General features: G+C 38.5%; 1 pseudogene; it reads right to left on the bottom strand.

Annotated features, from left to right (window-relative positions):
* Positions 1-1,280, bottom strand: part of LOC131407276 (cytochrome P450 2C18-like) — a 35,919-nt pseudogene extending 34,639 nt beyond the window's left edge.
* Between the last annotated feature and the right edge of the window lie 17,697 nt (positions 1,281-18,977).

Below are 18,977 nucleotides of genomic sequence, written 5' to 3'. Positions count from 1 at the left end.
ATGTTATATGGAACACGACTGTATGTAAACATGATGGAGATTGGTATAGCTGACACATATAGAGGGACTCTGATGTGCCAGACAAAGGCCAAGGTAATTGGTACTCAAGTTATTACGATTAATCATCAAATCAACACCTTTATTTACCCTGTTTTACAGATAAGGAGAGTGAGGTTCAAGAAATTTCCTATTTATTTCCAGTGTCTCACAGCTGATAAACAGAAGACCCAAATTTCAACCTTGCTTAGTTGAACTCTGATGCCTGAGCAAAATATCTGTCCCCAGTGCCCACCTTGGAACCAATCCCCAGCTGACTGCTTCAGGATAACCTTTAAAGCTCGTTCCATGAGGATTCTGATTTAGTAGTGATGAATGCCAGCAATCTATACTTTCAAGAATCACCCCAGAAAATTCTAATGCCCACCTCAGTTTGTGATCTGCTGCTATTACTAACACAGAGAGTGAGCATCACAGAGGCAGTGCCAGGAAATGTAACATCCCATGGAAGAACAATATCTTCCACCCCGCAGCATTCAAGGGTACAGAGAGTAGCTCTCTGCAGAAGCCAAAGGGTTTTGTAACCACCTAGCTTGCTCTAACTAGTTAGTTTTTTCTTTCATTTTCTCATGCTGGTCCTGATCTCAAGCTATTTCCTTGACATCAGGCATAATTGGTTTCTTCAGAGAAGTTCAATTTTCATGGCTGTTCTGAACAAAGCACACTGTTTATATAGTAGAGGACTTTTTCCATGAAACCTCTAATCACAAAACACTTCCCTTACCATTTACCTTCAGCCAAAAATCATTGCAACTGGTGGTGAAACAAAGAAAGGAAGGAACACTCCCATCTTTTGCCACTTCATTTTTTTGATTCTACCATATAAAGACCTAAATGTTTCTCTACTTGCAAAGTGCATTAGTTTATTCCACTATTCTTGACAATGACACACCTAAAATAATACTCCGCAGGGAGTAGTTGCTTTACAATGAGATATTTTAATAATTTTATTTTTATTTATTTTAATATATTTTATTTAAAAGTAGAGGTTAATTTACTTACGCTTTGCAAGCCACTGGAGGAGCATAAAACATACTTACTTTACTTAAGGATTTGCTGATGTCCTTGACATCTAACTGCAGGATATTTCCAATAATAGGGAGAGGAGTGGGGCCAGGTGGGAGCCTCCCTTTCCTGGAGCTCTGTTTCCAGAGTGAAAGGAGAAGCAAACAAGAGAGACAGAGCAGCAGAACCACAACCAGATCCATTGTCTCTTCTTACATAGACAACTGTGAGCCTGAAAATCCAAAGCTTTTATAACACTCCCTGCTGACTCAACATGTGCCTCTGACTCATAAAGTGACTAATCAGCTAGATCTATTTTAATCTCTCTTTTGAAGGGACTTTGGCCTACTGATAAAAAAAACATTGAAAAAACATTGTGTTCTTTACTCTTGCTCTGCTTCTTTCCAGTGCCCCACCCTGGAGATTCTGGGGTGGAGCCCTGGTACTGGCAAATTGTTTTTAACATTCCAGGTTGTTAAGAACCAGTGAAATGAATGATTTGATCCAAAAAAATTGCTCAACATTCTGGACTCTCAGATTAACGACCAGTTGAGAATTTATGACTTTGGGGGCCATCCTTGTATATAAAAGAAGAAGTTTATTCTTTAATGTTTATCAAACACTAGTGTGAAAGATGACATGAGTGGAGCCATATTAAAATAGAGCCAGAGAGGCACTTCAGAAGAATTGCCTTGCACATCTTGCTTTCTTTATCTTCCAAACTGGACCAAAGTACCAACGTTCCAAGAAGTCAGTGAGGACAAGAATCTCCTGTCTGAAGGAGCCAAGAACATGTAATGGAGAAAGGAAAGTCTCTTCAATAAATGGTGTTGGGAAAACTGGACAGCCACATGCAAAAGAATGAAAGTAGGCCATTATCTTACACCACACAAAAAATTTAACTCAAAATGAATTAAATACTTGAATGTAAGACCTGAAACCATAAAACTTCTAGAAGAAAACATAGGCAGTATGATCTTTGACATCAGTCCTAGCGGTATCTTTTTGAATTCCATGTCTACTCAGGCAGGGAAACAAAAGAAAAAATAAATAAATGGGACTATATCAAACTTAAAAGATTCTGCACAGCAAAGGAAACCATCAACAAAACAAAAAGACAACCCACCAACAGGGATAAAATACTTGCAAATAATATATCAGATAAGGGGTTATTTTATAAAATATATAAAGAACTCATACAGCTCAACAGCAGGAAAATAGAACAACCCAATCAAAAAACAGGCAGAAGATATGAACAGATATTTTTCCAAAGAAGATATGCAGATGGTCAACAGGCACATGAAAGGATGTTCAACATCATTAATTCTTAGGGAAATACAAATCAAAACTACAATGAGATCTCACCACACACCCATCAGAATGGCTAATAAGAAGACAAGAAATAACAAGTGTTGGAGAAGATGTGGAGAAAAGGGAACCCTCCTACTCTGCTGGTGAGAATGCAAACTGGTGCAGCCACAGTGGAAAACAGTATGGAGATTTCTCAAAAAGTAAAAATAGAAATACCATGTGATCCAGGTTTTCCACTTCTGGGTATTTATCCAAAGAACATGAAAACACTTATTCAAAACATATATGCACCCCTATGTTCACTGCAGCATTATTCACAATAGCCAAGACTTGGAAGCAACTCCAGTGCCCATCAACAAGTGAATGGATAAGGAAGATGTGGTATAGGTACACAATGGAATGCTACTCAGCCAGAAAAAAGATGAAATCGTGCCGTTTGCAACAACATGGATGGACCTTGAGGGTATTATGTTAAGCAAAATAAGTCAGACAGAAGACAAATACCGTATGATTTCAGTCATATGTGGAAGATAAACAAACAAACAAACCTATAGATAAGGAAAACAGATTGGTGGTTACCTGAGGGGAAGGGGGTGAGGGAAGGGTGAAAGGGGTGAAGGGGCACATATGTAGGCTGACAGATGGAAACCGCACTTTTGGTGGTGAATACAATGCAGTCTATACAGAAGCCAAAATATAATGATGCACACCTGAAATTTACACAGTATTATAAACCAATGTGACCTCAATAAAATAATTTTTAAAAAGAATATCCTGTCTGTAAGAACATATGGAACTGGACTTTCCTGATGGCCAGAATGCTAACCAATCAATGAACTATAAGTCAAACTTTTTGCCTGATGATCAAACCTCAAGCCAATCTCTGAAGTACAAACATAGCCTTACCTTATCTAGTACCAGTGAACTCTTCTTTAATACAACTCACCTCATCCTCCCTTTTTCCCATAAAAACCCTAAGCCCTCTCCTATAATCAGGACACTATTTGGGTTTCTACCTAATCTGTGCTCCCCTAATTGCAATACTTTGATCCCAAATAAATGTGTTGCCTTTTAAACTAGTTTCTGTTTTTGTAGGTTGACATATGGTGTCAGAAAGTGGGACTTCAAGTGATATCACGTTCAAGGACCAGCATCCCCTGGAAACAGGTTTGGTACCAACATAAGCCCCCTCACGTGCTCAGCCACTTCCATGGACAGCCTACTCCTCAGAGCATGGGAACTCTCAGGCTCGGACCTCCCTTCGTTTGATTGAGGTCAGTGTCTTTGGGATTGGTGCAGTGCCTTTCGTCATTGCAGGAGAGGTTTCTCTCAAGCAAGGAGGTTTCTCTCCCTGGTTACAACACTGATGCGGCTTTTGCTGAGGGAGAAGATTCCCTCTCTAGATATGTGAGTACTTTGAATTTTGGAAAGGATTCCCTCAGTAAAAATTTCTGCTTAGACAAACTTTGCTTTGGGTTAATATGCACATGAGGCTAAAGCTATTGCTAAGGGATATCTTGGAAGCCAACTCCACAAAATTGGTGGGTACAGGTCAAGCATTTAAGAGCCCTTATGGCTCTTGCCACCTCAAGAAGTCTCCCATGATAGGATAAGTTGGTCAATGAATGGGTCAGATTGATGCCTAGGCCACCCGCCAACCTCAAGGAAATTTCCATGCAATGAGGCACACTGTAAAAACATCACACAATCCCCAACCCTGTGGCACATCCCTCTTAGGTATTAATTTGGCCCCAAGAGATCCATGGCTTAGCTAACCCTGTTACTGTGCATATAAAGAAACCTATAATCATTCTAAGTTGCACACTTTTCTTCACCACGGGACTTATTTTCTAAAGCTTTCCAAGAAGTTCCTCCTTTGGGAAGTCCAGCTGGTTTTATGTTTAAGAACTACTGTCTTTCCTCTTGTAAATTTTTGTTCCAGTGGACCAATAGTACTAAAGATTATTTAAAATTGTGGTGGCCATTTTGGGGCTCCTTTGAGCATCCAAAACTTGTTTTTCTGTGCACTAGATTTGAGAACTGCAGACCACACAAGTTAAATGCAATCTTTAATTTCTAAAGAGTCAAATACACCACCTTCTGTCATACCTGCTTAAAACTATGGTCTCAGAAGCTGCAAATGTTTACAAAGAACAGCAAAATCTTACTAAGCTTATTTCATGGCAACCATGGCAACCATCAGGTTGGGGACCCCATTTGCAATCAGATATGGCGGGGCAGAAATTTGGGTTGAACTCCCTTTACAGCTAGGGTCCTACCAAACTGCCGCCAGCCTCAGGGGAATTACACTGGCCACTAGAAAAAACATTCCAACTAGATAAGATAATTTAAGAAGTGCACTTAAAGGCAAAGCCTTCAAAATTCCAAAATAGCCTCATTAAAGGTTTCATTCACAAAGTTAATGAAAAATTAAGATATAACAGGTACCTAAAAGAAAAGATTATACAGAAGTCTGTTAAGTTAATGGCTTTAGAAACACTCCCGTATCTACCTTCAAAGGAGGGCCCCATATGAGTCCCTCCAAGTTAATGAGACACTGAGAGATTTTCTGGTAAACTACTATTATTATTCCCTTAAACAGTTAAGGAGAAAGTAAAATTAATGGAGTTGTTTAATACTGCCAGAAATATTTACTGTTTGGCCCAGCTAAAACATGACAAGATATTTGAAAGGATTTAGTAACATGATCAGGAATTTTGCCAGATTGTAAGCTGATATTCAGAGCCTGATAGGAATTTTTTATAGACCTTCTTCCTTAGGTTAAAATAGAACTATGTACCCAGAGGGAAAGAAGCAAATTAAGGATGATGTAGTTGGAAGAGTCGATCAACCTATGACATCATTTAAGTTACAGCCCAAACTCTGAGGAATTAAGACCAACTGTCCTTATTTTACAGTTCTTTGGAAAACTGGAAATGCAGCTCTAGAGGCAATTCAGATTCCATCCATTCCCTTTCACCAATCCCAGAAACCTCCCTAATTTATCTCAAAAGGCTTGTAACCTCTCTGGAAACTGTTATCTAGACCATCAACAACTCCTAAGACTGAAGGAAAAAAAAGGAAAAAGAATCAAACAGCTATAGGTGCCCCCTGTCCAAAATCTAGCATCTTAAATTTCTGCTCCACAAACATTAACAGAGAAACGCTTTAGTCATCTAAGCACATAACCTTGATTTATTCCATATACAGAAACAAAATTCAGATACAATTACTCTTTCACAAGTAGTGAGCTTTCTTTTACTGTGCCTGATTCACGGCAGTAATTTTAAAACAATAGCTATTGGATCTTTACATATGTGTGTCTATATATATGTATGCTATAGATATGTGTGATATGGATCTACATCCAGATGGTGTAATTTCTAAAACAGCTCTATTTATTTAGCTTAAAATAAGTATTTATATAAATTATACCCAATTATAATAGAAATTAACCCAAATTAATTTCAGAATCACTTGATCTAGGAAAATTTTTGGTATTAAAGCTAACAGTTTTGTCATCTTTAGATTATCAACATTAAATATAAAACTTTTGTTCTACCTAGCTTTACTAAAAGTTAAACAAATTTATGTTAGCTCTATTACAAAATTGGGCACCAAAAAGTTGATTGCTGACCTTGTCTAATAAATCCTGATGTCTTTGTACATAATCTAAATATAGTTATTGGGAACAAGTAAACTAAATACATTTAAGGGAGATTAAAGTGTTTTTAGGTGGAATTTTTAACAATAATTATGTGTGATGGTATATGTACTTAAAAATATCTTCAAAACCTTTTGGTAACTTGAAACCTTAGAGTTTTGCTAAATTAAGTTATTTCATAGAAATCTGAGTGCCTAGATCGTTTCCAAATAAGATAAAATGTTAGACATTAATCACTAAACATAGGTTTATCTACTTTGGCTTCTTGTTACAGAAAAAATTAAAATATTTGGATTTACTAATAAACATGCTTTTTGCCATGCTGAGAACTTTTCTATGAGAAAGCATGTTTCTAGAAAGTATTTTTAAGTCTACCAATCAACAGAATGCTACTGTAAAAGACAATTCATAATTGCTTACTTCTTAGTTTTCATTTAAAATTAAGGCTTCTAATGGTTAAGAATTCTAATTAATACCTGTGATTAAAGCTACTAAAAATCAGTAATGGAAACATCTCTGTATACAAGGAAAGTAAGATGTGTGTTTTCAGTAAAAGAAGATAAAACGAATGGAGATATTTTTTGTTAAGAAGGAGAATTTGTCCTAAAGTAAAACTGGTTATGGGGAAAAAAAAAAAAAAGGACAAATTCTGAACGAAAAAAAGAAAGTTATAGATTTGTGGAAGAGGAACCTTGAGAAAAGACTTTTGTGCTTCATCAAGCTGGCTAAAATTGATATGAATTTAATTAAGTAAATGAGTTTTAATACCAAAAGTAAGCTGGTGCAAAATTAGAATTTGGTTTGCTCCTCTTAAAAGGAGAGTTTCCTGGGACTTTTAGTCTGCTCTTGTTAAAGAGACAATAGAAAGTTTTTCTTCACCTTTGAGTAAGTCTACTTAAAAGGCAGAAATTTTATGCTTTGTCAAAATAATTTTCTGTTTTAAATATGAGGTTTCTATTAAGAGAGGTAAGGTTTGTTTTTGTTTTTTTTTAACTAACACTCTGTGTTTGCCTTTAACATCTTCTGTTGCCACTTTGATTAAATGGATAACTAAGCATTGTTTCACAGTGATCAATGATCCTATTTGATCAAGTATTTTAAAACCTTTTGATATTTGTGACAAAATTCCCAAAAATTCAAATGCAAAATAAAGTCTTTCTTTTGACCCAAAAATAACTTTGAGAATTTCCAGCTGGACCCTGGAACTTCTCAAAGAATTTTTTCTCTCTTCTTATAAAAAGGGAAATATTAAACTAAAGGATTTATTTGGTATGTTAAACTGCATGGGAAGCACTGTCAAATAAGTGATGCTAAGTCTCCTTTATTGATATCCTTGCATGTATATATGTTATTAATATAATTGTTTTAGAAATTATATGAAATTTTTAAAATTCAAATTTGTCCTGGTGTAATGTTATCACTTATAATTCTAGTTATTGTCTTTTTTTGTTTGTTTGTTTAATTTGTTGTTTATTGCAGTAACATTGGTTTATAACATTGTAAAAATTTCAGGTGTACATGATTGTACTTCTATTTCTGCATAGATTACATCATGTTCACCACCAAAATACTAAGTACAACCCATCACCACACACATGTACCAAATTGTCCCTTTCACCCTCCTGCCTCCCCCCTTGCCCTCTGGTAACCACCAATCCAATCTCTGTCCCTATGTGTTTGTTTATTGTTGTTATTATCTTACTACTTAATGAAGGAAATCATACGGTATTTGACCTTCTCCCTCTGACTTATTTCACTTTGCATTATACCCTCAATGTCCATAAATGTTGTCACAATGGCTGGATTTCATCGTTTCTTATGGCTGAGTAGTATTCCATTGTGTATATATACCACACCTTCTTTATCCATTCGTCCCTTGATGGGCACTTTTGTTGCTTCCAAGTCTTGGCTATTGTGAATAACGCTGCAGTGAACACAGGGGTGCAGGTACCTTTACAAATTGGTGTTTTCAAGTTCTTTGGATAAATACCCAACAGTGGAATAGCTGAATCATATGGGAGTTCTGTCCTTGATTTTTTGAGGAATCTCCATACTGTTTTCCATAGTGGCTGCACCAGTTTGCACTCCCACCAGCAGTGTATGAGAGTTCCCTTCTCTCCACATCCTCTCCAACACATGTTGTTTCCTGTCTTGTTATTTATAGCCATTCTGACAGGCATGAGGTGATATCTCATTGTAGTTTTGATTTGCATTTCCCTGATAGTTAGTGATTTTGAACATCTTTTCATGTGTCTGTTGGCCATCTGTATATCTTCTTTGGAGAAATGTCTGTTCGGGTCTTTTGCCCATTTTTTAAATTGGGTTGGTAGTTTTTTTGTTGTTGAGATGCATGAGTTCTTTATATATTTTGGAGATTAAGCCCTTATCAGAAGTATGGTTTGCAAATATCTTCTCCCAATTGTTAGGTTGTCTTTTCGTTTTGTTGATGGTTTGCTTTGCTGTGCAGAAGTTTGTAGTTTGATGTAGTCCCATTTGTTTATTTTTTCTATTATTTCTCTTGCCCAGTCAGACATGGTGTTTGAAAAGATGTTGTTAAGACCGATGTCGAAGAGCGTACTGCCTATGTTTTCTTCTAGAAGTTTCACAGTTTCAGGTCTTACATTCAAGTCTTTAATCCATTTGGAGTTAATTTTTGTGTATGATGTAAGGTAAGGGTCTACTTTCATTTTTTTGCATATGGCTATCCAGTTTTCCCAACACCATTTGTTGAAGAGACTTTCTTTTCCCCATTGTATGTTCTTGGCTCCTTTGTCAAAGATTAGCTGTCCATAGATGTGTGGGTTTATTTCTGGGCTTTCAATTCTATTCCACTGATCTGTGTGTCTGTTTTTGTGCCAGTACCATGCTGTTTTGGTTACTATAGCTTTGTAGTATGTTTTGAAATCAGGGAGTGTGATACCTCCAGCTTTGTTCTTTTTTCTCAGGATTCCTTTAGCTATTCGGGGTCTTTTGTTGTTCCATATAAATTTTAGGATTCTTGTTCTATTTCTGTGAAAAATGTTATTGGAACTTTGATAGGGATTGCATTGAAACTATAGATGGCTTTAGGAAGTATGGACATCTTAACTATGTTAATTCTTCCAATCCAAGAGCACGGAATATCGTTCCATTTCTTTGTGTCTTCTTCAATTTCTTCAGAAATGTTTTATAGTTTTCAGTGTACAGATCTTTCACCTCTTTGGTTAAGTTTATTCCTAGGTATTTTATTCTTTTTGTTGCAATTGTAAATGGGATGGTATTCTTAATTTCTCTTTCTGCTACTTCGTTGTGAGTGTACACAAATGCAACTGATTTTTGTATGTTGATTTTGTATCCTGCAACTTTACCATATTGTTTATAACTTCTAAAAGTTTTCTGGTGGATTCTTTAGGGTTTTCTATATATAAAATCATGTCATCTGCAAATAGTGACAGTTTCACTTCTTCCTTTCCAATTTTGATCCCTTTTATTTCTTTCTCTTGCCTGATTGCTCTGGCTAGGACTGCCAGTACTATGTTAAATAGGAGTGGTGACAGTGGGCATCCTTGTCTGGTTCCTGTTCTTAGAGGGATGGCTTTCAGTTATTCACCATTGAGGATGATATTAGCTGTGGGTTTCTCATATATGGTCTTTATTATGTTGAGGTACTTTCCTTCTATACCCATTTTATTCAGAGTTTTGATCATAAATGGATGTTGTATCTTGTCAAATGCTTTCTCTGCATCTATTGAGATGATCATGTGATTTTTATTCTTCATTTTATTAATGTGGTGTATTATGTTGATTGATTTGCAAATGTTGAACCATCCCTGAATCCCTGATCATGGTGTATACACTTGATCATGGTGTATAATCTTTTTAACATATTGTTGTATGCGATTTGCTAGTATTTTGTTGAGGATTTTCGCATCCATGTTCATCAGTGTTATTGGCCTGTAATTTTCTTTTTTCTGTGTTGTCCTTGTCTGGTTTTGGTATCAGGGTAATGTCAGCTTCATAGAATGAGTTAGGGAGCTTCCCTCCCTCCTAGATTTTTTGGAAGAGTTTGAGAAGGATAGGTATTAAGTCTTCTTTGAATGTTTGGTAGAATTCACCAGGGAAGCCATCTGGTCCTGTACTTTTATTTTTGGGGAGGTTTGGGATTACTATTTCGATCTCCTTACTGGTGATTGGTCTATTCAAATTCTCTACTTCTTCTTGATCCAGTTTTGGAGGTTGTATGATTCTAAGAATTTATCCATTTCTTCCAGATTGTCGAATTGGTTGGCATATAGCTTTTCATAGTATTCTCTTATACTCTTTTGTATTTCCAAGGTGTCTGTTGTAACCTCTCCTCTTTCATATCTGATTTTACTTATTTGTGTCTTCTCTCTTTTTTTCTTGGTGAGTCTAGCTAAAGATTTGTCAATTTTTTTGACCTTTTCAAAGAACCAGCTCTTGGTCTTATTAATTTTTTCTATTGTTTTTTTGGTCTCTATTTCATTTATTTCTGCTCTGATTTTTATTATTTCCCTTCTTCTACTGATTTTGGGCTTGGTTTGTTCTTCATTTTCCAGTTCCTTTAGGTGCATGTTAGATTATTTATTTGAGATTTTTCTTGTTTGTTGAGATAGGCCTGTATCGCTATAAACTTCCCTCTTAGAACCGCTTTTGCTGTATCCCATACATTCTGGCATGTTGTATTTTCATTTTCATTTGTCTCCAGGTATTTTTTGATTTCTTCTTTGATTTCTTCGTTAACCCAGTCGTTGTTCAGTAGCATTTTGTTTAATCGCCACGTATTTGTGGCTTTTCTGATTTTCTTCCTATAGTTGATTTCTAGTTTCATACCGTTGTGGTCAGAAAAGATGCTTGGTATTATTTCAATCTTCTTAAATTTATGGAGACTTGTTTTGTGGCCTAATATGTTATCAATCTTGGAGAATGTTCCATGTGCATTTGAAAAGAACGTGTATTCTTCGGTTTTTGGATGGAATGCTCTGCATATATCTACTAGGTCCATCTGTTCTAGTGTGTCATTTAAGGCCAATGTTTCCTTATTGATCTTTTGTTTGGATGATCTATCCGTTTGTGTAAGTAGAGAGTTAAAGTCCCCTACTATTATTGTGTTACTGTCTATTTCTGTTTTGATGTCTGTTAATAATTGCTTTATATATTTAGGTGCACCTACATTGCGTGCATAGATATTTACAAGTGTTATATCCTCTTGTTGGATTGTTCCCTTGATCATTATGTAATGCCCTTCTTTGTCTCTCTTTACCATTTTTGTTTTAAAGTCTATTTTGTCTGATATGAGTATTGCTACCCCAGCTTTGTTTTCATTGCCATTGGCGTGGAGTATCTTTTTCCATCCCTTCACTTTCAGTTTGTGAGTGTCTTTAGTTCTGAAGTGTGTCTCTTGTATGCAGCATATATATGGCTCTTGTTTTTTTATCCAGTCAGCCTCCCTATGCATTTTAATTGGAGCATTTAGTCCATTGAAGTTTAAAGTAGCTATTGATAAGTATGTACTTACTGCCATTTTTTAACTTTTTTTTTTCTCAGTGTTTTAGTAGTCCTTCTCTGTTCCTTTCTTCTTCTATACAGAATTGATGGTCACTTTAGTTTGACCTCTGTCCGAAAGCTGTGCTCCTTAACTCCCCTCCTCCCTCCTTTTGTGTTTTTGATATCATACCTAACCTCTTTTTTGTGCATTTGTATCCATTACGTTCTAATCATGGAAATAGATAATTTTTCCTATTTGTAGTCTTCTTTTTTCCCCTTAAATAAGTCCCTTTAACATTTCTTGTAGCACTGGTTTCTTGGTGACAAACTCCTTTAATTTTTGCTTACCTGGGAAAATTTTGATCTCTCCTTCCAATTTGAATGATAACCTTGCTGGGTAGAGTATTCTTGGCTGTAAGTTTTTTCCTTTTAGCACTTTAAATATATTGTGCCATTCTCTTCTAGCCTGTAAGGTTTCTGCTGAGAAGTCAGCTGATAGTCTTATGGCGTTTCCTTTGTATGTAACTTGACATTCCCTTGCGGCTTTTAGGATTCTCTCTTTATCTTTAATTCTGGACATTTTGATTATGATGTGTCTTGGTGTGGGCCTCTTTGGGTTTATCTTGTTTGGGGCTCTCTGTGCTTCCTGTACCTGGATGTCTGTTTCCTTCCTTAGGTTAGGGAAGTTTTCATCTATTATTTCTTGAAATAGATTCTCTGTCCCCTTGTCTCGCTCTTCTCCTTCCGGGACACCTATAACACGGATGTTAGTGCGCTTGATGTTGTCCCAGAGGTCCCTTGGACTGTCCTCACTCTTTTTAATTCTTTTCTCTTTTACCTGTTCACCTTGGGTAATTTCTTCTAGTCTTTCTTCCAGCTCACAGATCCGTTCTTCTGTATCCTCTACTCTGCTTTTGAGTCCCTCTAATGAATTTTTCATTTCCAGTATTGTATTCTTCATTTCTGATTGGTTCTTTTTTATATCTTCCATTTCTTTGTTGACATTCTCACTGAGTTTATCTATTCTTCTCCCCAGATCAGTGAGCATCTTTAACACTCTTAGTTGGAACTCTCTTCAGGTAGGTTGCTCATTTCTGTTTCACTTAGTTCCTTTTCTGGGGTTTTGTCCTGTTCCCTTACTTGGAATGTATTCTTTTGCCTCCTCATTTTGCCTCTTTCCCTGTGCTTGTGTCTACGTATTAGGTAGGTCAGCTACGTCTCCTGCTCTTGGATGGGTGACCTTATGTAAGTGATGCCTTAGGAGGCTTCCAGTGTGCTTCCCTCAGTTCTCAATGTTCCAGGGGTGACCCCTATGTGGGCTATGTGTGTCTTTCTGTTGTGGCCTGTTTGCTCTCCCTATAGGCGCCCAGGGAGGCTGAGTTATGATCCTGGCCAGCTGTTGTAATGCTCAGCTGCTTGTAGTTGTTGTGGGCCCTTCAGTCTCTTTATCAGGTGTGGGGAGCCCCAGCACAGTTGGCTGCAAGTTCTAATACCACATTTGTGTTGCAGTATTTCTTTTAAGTGAGTAGGCCCCCAGCGTGGCAGGTTGTTAGGCTCAGGGCCTTACAATTGCTGTAAGCCTCTAGCCTATTAGGTCTCTTGTCATCTCTCTGAGGATTGCAGCTGGGTGGGGCTGGTCTCAGGCACAGGAGCACCCAATTGTTTCAGGCTTTGGAAGGTGGGGCAAACCTCCTATGTGGGTCTTTAGGAAGCACAAGTCTTCTTCAGCTGACAAGCCCTGCTGCCCACAGGTCCACACACACAGTCAACACAGTCCTGCCCTGTGTTCATGCCCCAACCTCCCCAAGCGGACCCAGTCTCTCCACGGCGGGAGCCCCACACAGTCCGCCACCGCCCCACACTCTCCACCCCCTCCTTGTGCACACCCTGCCCTGCTCAAGTCGGCTCAGTTGCCAGGCTGCAGAGAATCCAGTCACCAATCTATGCAGGCCCACACGTTGCCTGAGGGCTTGTTGTTGGGTGGGGCCAGTCTCTAGGGTGGGCTGCCTGCCCTGGCTGAGCTGGATTAAATCGGTGCTCTAGTAGGTGGGGCAGACCTGGGCTAGCAGGCCCCAGGGAGAACTCCAATGGCGTCTGTGTCCGCATGCCCACACCAGGCCTCAACAATTGCCACCGCCAATGTCCCAGTCCCTGGAGAGGTCTCACCCCTCACTGAGATGCACTCAGGGCCCATTAGGTGAGTCTCTTGTCACCAAAGTACTGTGCACCTTTCTTTCTGGTGATTTTAGGATGCTTTCTGAAACGGGTGAGTTTGTGTGTGGGCCCTTTAAGAGCCCGTTTTAGTTTCTTTGTGAACTGGGTTTTCTGGGGGTACTCCCCAATGCTTTAGTAGCAGGCAAAGTCAGATATTATGCCACTCGTCTCGATTGTGCTGGGTCCACAAAATGCCCACAGCGGGGGCGCTCCCCGGCTCAGGGCTCCGCGCCTCCAGGGAGGGCTGCGTACCTGTGGGCTGCTCCCGGCAGCCGTGAAGCTGGCGGCTTGTGAAGGCGGCGTTTTTCCTCTCCAGAAGGCAGTCTCTGTCTCTTCTACCTCAGTTAGGATTGTCCGTTGTTGCAGGATTTCCTTTTATCCAGTTTTCAGTTCTGTCTCAGGGGTAATTTTTCCACGAGTAGTTGTAAATTGGCTGTGTCCGCGGGAGGTGGCGAGTTCAGAGTCTGCTTACGCCACCATCTTGACTCCGCCTCTAGTTATTGTCTTAAAATGTTATGTGTCATAAAAATAACCAAGTTTCTTTGTCATTTTGCATTACAATGTTAAGTCGTTTGTCATCTATAGACAGTTACTGTTTTACTCAGATGCTTTTGCAAATATGCATCATCATCAGAGAGATTCATGGCAAGGCCTCTAACACTTACTCTAGAATACTGGTTTCTGATAAACTTTCAGATCATGAAACTAAACTGGGTAAGAAATTACAGAACTTTAATGGAGAAACTGATGGCTTCATATAACTGCTAACAAAAGATCAAGAACAAATATTAATTACATGGGACTATGTGAACTGAGGAGGACGCTCTAAAGTTTTGTTTTTCCAGAATTAAAATCTTTTCTCTTAAGCTTTCAACAATTTGGTAAGCTATTTCTGTTAATTGTCTTTGAGGTTTTATTTACCCAAAGACTGGACTCCCCTGACTTAATGTATAGCCCTTGGCCTCACCAACAGTTCACAGTGCCCTCTTTGGAAAACATGAACTGACCTCACATAGGATGGTCACTGGCAGATCAGTGTCTGTTGGTATACAACCTTCTGCTGATCCCTTGTTGTCTTATGCTAATATGACCAGCTACTGCCTCTGATGTCTTATACTCAAGTCTATCATCAACAGGTTAAAGAAGTTTTCCTGGATTCCAATTGAAAAGACACTGTTGGTCACAGTCTAAGCCTGGTGATTGGGTATTCTGGAAACATCATCAGAGGAAGACAGCCCTTGAGGCCCATTGGAAAGGACCTTACCAAATACTCCTAACCACTGATACTGCTGCAAAACTAGAAGGCCTTTAATCTTGAAGATATGTCTCACAGCTAAAGAGGTCTCCACCTAACATCTGGTCCTATACAAATGCTGGAGACTTCCAAATCAAATTGACTACAATGAGAAGCTGGCAACATCTAAGGCAGACAGCTTTCTCAAGATGGCCAGACCAGGCCTGTGTACCTGTTACTTGCTGTCTCTTCTTACCTTATTTTCTCTCTCTCTTTCTTGCAAAGATAATACTCTTATCTGCATCTCCCAATCTATTACAAAAAGAGAAAACCTTTCTGATTGTTGGGTGTGTCATCAGAGCCTCATTCTGTACATGAATCTAGAGAATCCTTTACTACATTTAATTGCCAATCTCTCCTCCATTCCTCCCCTAATTCATTGTGCTAAGTGTCTAGAACTTTTCACCTAATCAATCAAATCTCCAGAGATTTAAGAGGTAATGCTTGTGACTGTTGTAAATACCTCTTGTTTTACTTGAGTAAACACCTCTGGCAAGGTAGATACAGAACTAGACAGAATTTGGGCACAAATCAAATGGTTAAACGCAGTGCCCACTGATTTCCTGTGGTTCCTTGATCTCTTTAGCTGGCTGCCTCAGGCATTGCCTGCTGGTTCAGCAGTATTCTCCAATTTGGACTTAGCATTTTGTTTGTTACTATAGGAATGCTCGTTGTTGTATAAATTTGTGTTCTTTGCATAGCTCAATGTTGTAAGAACACCATTAAGATATTGGCCACTTAGTGCTTTGAAATAATTACTAAGGCTTGTGAAACTTCACATGAGAAACTTCAAGGAACTATAGAAGATGCTTTGCCTTAAAAAACTTGATGGTAGAGCCTTCCTCTGCTCAAATGTGTCTGCCTCAAATGTGGCCTAAAGTCTCCTAAGGAAACCACTTTCCCTCCTACATGGACATGACATACCAAGAATAAGCCTTCCTGGCAACAAGGGACTAATGGTGCTTTGATGGCTGATCAGCAATGCTTTCCAAGAGTGGATCAGCAGTACTTTCCAGTGTTTGATCAGCGATGCGTTCAGAGAAAGATCTTGATCAAAAGCGAGAAAATGTGAAAGATGACATGAGTGGAGCAATATTAGAACAGACCTAGAGCTACCATTCCAGAGGAATTGCCTGGCACATCTTGTTTTCTTTATCTTCCTAACTGGGCCAAACCACCAACATTCCAAGAAGTCAGTAAGGACAAGAATATCCTGTCTGTAAGAGCTGATGGAACTGGACTTTGCTGATGACTGGATCACTAACCAATCAATGAACTACAAGTCTAACCTGCGTGAAGATCAAACCTCAAGCCAATCTCTAAAGTGCAAACATAGCCTTACCTTATCTAGTTCTTTAATACAACTCCCCTCATCCTCTCTTTTTCCCATAAAAACCCAAAGCCCTTCCCCTATAATTGGGACACTATTTGGATTTCTACTTGAATCTGTGCTCCCCAAATTGCAATTCTTTGATCCCAAATAAACTTTTTGTCTCTTAAACTGGTTTCTGTTTCTATAGGTTGACTCTACTATACTTTGCCCTTGAAAATAAAAGCCTTTTGAAATGTTTTAGTGTACTGTACTAACCTTATGGCTACCTAACCATAAACCAGGTAACATAACTCATACATCTTGAATGTCCAAACATGTACTAAGTAATAAGCTAAGTAAATTTACACACATTTTACCATCAAATTCTCCCCACTACAAAAGAAAACACTGACAGAAGACATTATTAATTTTTATTTTTCCAAGGGGGAAAGGGAAATTCTGGGAGAACAAGAGCCCTATCCATGTCACACAGCTCATAATTCATAAAATTAGGATTTAAACTGAGACCTTTTTTTTTCTTTTTTTCTTTTTCTTTTTTTTTTTTTTTTTTTTGCTGAGGAAGATTCACCCTGAGCTAACATCTATTGCCAATCTTCCTCTGTTTTGTATGTGGGTCGCTGGCACAACACAGCCGTTGGCGAGTCGTATAGGTCCACACCTGGGAACCAAACACCAGCTACCGAAGTAGAGTGCACCTAACTTCACCAGCAGGCCATGGGGCCAGCCCCTAAAGTGAGATCTTCTGATGCATTCACTTACACCACAGGTGCCTCAAGAACAATTTTAGCAAAACCAAACCAAACCCCCAAACATGTTACTCTGATTACACACCTCATTGACTCTGTTCACAAAATGAGAGGCTTCACACTAAATAGATGCCCTTACATGACTCCAAGGATAAAAGGATCATAGATTCTTAATAGAAGAAACATAAGATAGAGGAGGGATTCTCCCCTCTCCATCACTGCAGAGGTGAAACTGAGGGAAGAGCCAATCTTGAGAGTTTAGTGGAGAGGGCTTGAGAAACTATGGCTTCCCCTGCCTCCCGGTCACCTCCAAACATAGCTGCTTCTGTTGTTTTTTTGAGTCTGTCTTTGTCAGAAAAAATGGAACGAAGTATGCACAGCAAGGAAGGGAAATTGTAGACAGAACAACTGGCATGGATTCAGTGGAGGATGGGAGGCTGGGACTTCATTAAACAGACCCACAGCACAGAACCATCACAACATGCAGACCTGAATAGGGGATGACATTTAGTGGTCATGAGGATCTCAATATCACTGGAATTATACTAGATCACTAACAACAATGCTTTACAAACATGTGTTCGGTAAAGATACCATCACATTTGTTCTAAATTGATTAGTGCAGTTACTCTTAAGCTCTCTTAGTATGGAAAAAATAAGTTTTTGTCAAGGCCTAGTTACAAAATGTTTTATTCTTCATGTTTATATGGATTCTGACAATTAGAGAATTTCCACACTCATCATATCTCTTTTAATTCTCTCAATTACCATTGCCTGAGGTAAAATTATTCCCATTTGAGGGATGAGGAAACTGAGCCTTGGAGATTCAGTACTTGGGCCAAGGACATGTATTTGCAGGTGGTAGAGCAAAGACTGGAACTCACATCCCCTGAGTCATGTACGCTTCCATCCACATCGACGTTCAGTTCACCAGGGTCACCACATCTACTGCATGTGTACTATGATTTAGTACTTCTGGATTCATCCTAATCAGTGACTTACCTAATATACTAATTTAGTTGACAATTATATCACCAATTGATTAAAACAGGGGTCAGAAAATTTTACTTCTGTAACCTTTAAACTTGAGCGAGTCCATGACTCGGTGTAAACTTTATCCAGGAAAAAGAGGAGCAGTAATTTGCTGCCTAACTCACATAGCTCTAAACACGAAAAGAACCACACTGGCTTATTTTGGATGAAATAAATACAGTCACTTTCTTTAGAGCAACCATTTTATTCCTTGAGAAATGAGTGTTCCAGCTCTTCTCCACCTTCCTTCTGCTGAGGCTCCTGACTGGCCCATCAGTAAAAGATCTTGACTTAGAACCCGGGTTTCCAATTCCCAATTCAGTGACATCTCACATCGAAGGGATTTCCCATCGCTGTCCAAATGTACAGCCAGGAGGGCATCAGTGTGAAGCCCTCTATGGTGACAGAGTACTACAAACCTCAGCAAGGGTAGAATTACGAATTAGGAAGTTTCTTTTTAAATAAACCTTTTCCTTGAAGCATAATATACTAAGTTCTAAATGTTCAGCTCAATGAATTATCACATGAACATACACTGTATAATCAACACAGAGGTCAAGAAAAATAGTTTTACTAGGACCTCAGAAGCCCCCTTATGTCTCCTCCTACTCAGTACCTTCCTTCCCCCTAAATGCATCCAATATCTTGTCATAGGTTAGTCTTGCCTATTTGCGAACTTTATGCAAATGGGACCATACGTTATGTATTTTATAGTATCTAGTTTCTTCACTTCATGTTGACTTAGTGAGATTCATTCATGTTATTGCAAAGAGCAGTAAAGTTAAGCTTTCTTATTAGGCCTTTTATTTTATAACTATTCCACAATTTATATTTTTC

This window comes from Diceros bicornis, chromosome 6 (assembly GCF_020826845.1).
Source record: "Diceros bicornis minor isolate mBicDic1 chromosome 6, mDicBic1.mat.cur, whole genome shotgun sequence".
Lineage (NCBI taxonomy): Eukaryota > Metazoa > Chordata > Mammalia > Perissodactyla > Rhinocerotidae > Diceros > Diceros bicornis.
Note: the sequence above shows the minus strand (reverse complement) of the source record. Positions and strands in the feature narration are given on the sequence as shown.